The 2,783-nt window shown below is 47.0% G+C and overlaps 1 non-coding gene across 1 annotated transcript; it reads left to right on the top strand.

Moving 5' to 3' along the window:
• The first annotated feature begins 244 nt into the window (after positions 1 to 244).
• On the top strand, positions 245 to 320 carry TRNAA-CGC (transfer RNA alanine (anticodon CGC)). The gene has a single exon. It is a non-coding gene; the product is annotated as a tRNA-Ala (tRNA).
• The last annotated feature ends 2,463 nt before the right edge of the window (positions 321 to 2,783 follow it).

Here is a 2,783-nt window from a genome sequence, read left to right as displayed (position 1 = left end):
GTATGGATGGAGCGAGAGGTTTAGCACAGACCCTGGACTACGGAGGAGGTATTGTGGGAGATCCAGGATGGAAGAGGAAGTATTATGGGAGTCCTTGGATGGAGGAGGAAGTCTTGCTGGGGACGCTGCATGAAGGAGGAGGTTTTTCTTTTTGTTTTTTTGTTTAGACAGAGTCAGACAGAGGGATACACAGGACAGAAAGACAGGAACGGAGACATGAGAAGCATCAATGATTAGTTTTTCAGCCCTGGCCTATTGGCTCAGTGGTAGAGCGTCGGCCTCGCGTGCCGGAGTCCTGGGTTCAATTCCCGGCCAGGGCATACAGCAGAAGCGTCCATCTGCTTCTCCATCCCTCCCCCCCTTATGCCTCTCTGTCTCTCTCTTCCCCTCCAGCAGCCTAGGCTTCATTAGAGCAGAGTTGACCCCAGCACTGAGGATGGCTCTATGGCCTGAGCCTCAGGCACTAGAGTGGCTCTGGTTGCAACAGAGCAACGCCCTAGATGGGCGGAGCGTCGCCCCCTATTGGTCATGCTGGGTGGATCCAGGTAGGGCGCATGCAGGAGTCTGTCTGACTGCCTCCCCGTTTCCAACTTCTGAAAAGTACCAAAAAAAATTATTAGTTTTTCATTGAGCATTGCGACACCTTTGTTGTTTATTGATTGCTTTCTTATATGTGTATTGACCACGGGCCTACAGCAGACCAAGTAACCCCCTGCTCGAGCCAGTGACCTTGGGTCCAAGATGGTGAGATTTTGCTCAAACCAGATGAGCCTGTGTTCAAGCTGGCGGCCTCAAAGTTTCGATCCTAGGTCCGCATCCCAGTCAACGCTCTGCGCCATAGCCTGGTCAGGCTTTTTTTTTTTTTTTTCCTGAGCAACCCTAGGAGGAGGAGGAGTTATCTTGGGGACCCTGGAAGTAGGATAGAGTTACTGGGTGGAACCCTGATTGGAGAATGGAGGTATTCTGTGGGACCCTGGGTGGATGGAGCAGGTACTCCCTGCAAGCTCAGAAAACCAAAATTAATCTCCCCTTATAAACAATGGTATATGGGGGTGGGGTGTGTGGTCCTGGTGAACGTGGGTGCACATTCGTGCTAAAACTATAAAATGTGGCCTTAAAAATCATAAGTGGGTTTGCTTCTGGAGAAAGAGTAAAGAGAATGGGATGAGGCAATGATTAAAATAAAGGGTTCTTACATTTTACCTGAAAATTCCTTGTTTATTAAAAGATACAAATATTAATGTTTCTTAACATTTTCTGGGTTACAAGATGGAGACCCCCGAAAACATCTTGGAATAGTACCTCTTTGACAACCTCACCCTCAGCAACACTGATCATCATAGCTGAGACTTAAGCTAGCTCCCATTCGAACAAACTTGGGAATGACTTCCCATGGTCACCATGCTGGACATGCCTGTTGCCCTTAGAAAACATCCCAGTATAGTTTTTTGGTTCAATTACACTCTTCTTTGAAGTACCATGATACCATAAACCCCAAATTATCTCACTTCAAAAATTGAATAATATAAGGTCAAGGCTCAAGGTCAAATTTTGATATTGAATTTTTTTTTCTTTTCTGAAGTTGGAAACGGGGAGGCAGTCAGAGAGATTTCTGCATGCGCCCCACCAGGATCCACCAGGCATGCCCACCAGGGTGGGATGCTCTGCCCATCTTAGGGCATTGCTCTGCCACAATTAGAGCCATTCTAGCACCTGAGGCAGAGGCCACAGAGCCATCCTTAGTGCCTGGGCCAACTTTGCTCCAATGGAGCCCTGGCTGCGGGAGGGGAAGAGAGAGACAGAGACGAAGGAGAGGGGGAGGGGTGGAGAAGCAGATGGGCACTTCTCCTGTGTGCCCTGGCGGGGAATCAAACCTGGGAGTCCTGCACGCCAGACCGATGCTCAACCACTGAGCAAACCGGCCAGGGCCTTGATATTGACTATTAAGTAGAATAAATTCCCCTGAATAAGGCCAGTGACACACTACTTTGAAGAATGTATGGTTGGGGGACAACTGAAGCAGGGAGACCAGTTAACAGATCTTTGTAGCTAGTCCTCGTAAATGACAGTGCTGGCTTGGACTGTGGTGATGACTGAGAAAAGAAAGAGATACAGACAAATTCCAGATGCACTGGATGAGCCAAAAAGACTTGCTTACAGACCAGAGGTGAAGAATGAGAAAGGAGAAAAATAATTTAGGTTCTAATGTTTAGAATTGAATACTAGAATTGATGGCAGTGATACTTATTAATTTGGGGACTTTGGGCCAGAGGTGCAGACGAGTGTGAATAGCATAGTATGTAAACTCTGAGATGCCTATGAGACATGCCAGTGGAAATGGCATGCAAGTAGCCAGAAAAAGAAATCTGGAGCTCAGGTTGGATGTCAGGTTTGGTAATGCCCACATGGGAGACATCAGCTATATTAATAGATGGTGTTGAGGTTATGGAACTGGTTAATTTCACCAGAAAGAGAGTGTAGAGAGAGTACAGCCCAATCAGCCCCAAGCCTAGAGGATGGGTTGACGTGTTGGAACAGCCAGGCTGCTCTTGGCCCCACCTGGACCATGACATCATTCCAGATTGTGTCTCCACAGAGTCCCCAAACCAGCCAGTTCCTAACCTCAATGTGGCCTTTGGTTTCTCCATGCAGGATGAGTGGGCATGAGTTAGCCTATTACCTTGTCTTCATGGTCATGGGTAGAAAAAATCATTTCCCAGGATTTTTTTTCAAATTTTCTTAAGGAAATTATAGTTTTGGTGTTTTTTTAAATATCCTCTTTA

The sequence above is a fragment of the Saccopteryx bilineata genome, chromosome X (genome assembly GCF_036850765.1).
Source record: "Saccopteryx bilineata isolate mSacBil1 chromosome X, mSacBil1_pri_phased_curated, whole genome shotgun sequence".
In the NCBI taxonomy this organism is placed as follows: domain Eukaryota; kingdom Metazoa; phylum Chordata; class Mammalia; order Chiroptera; family Emballonuridae; genus Saccopteryx; species Saccopteryx bilineata.
Note: the sequence above shows the minus strand (reverse complement) of the source record. Positions and strands in the feature narration are given on the sequence as shown.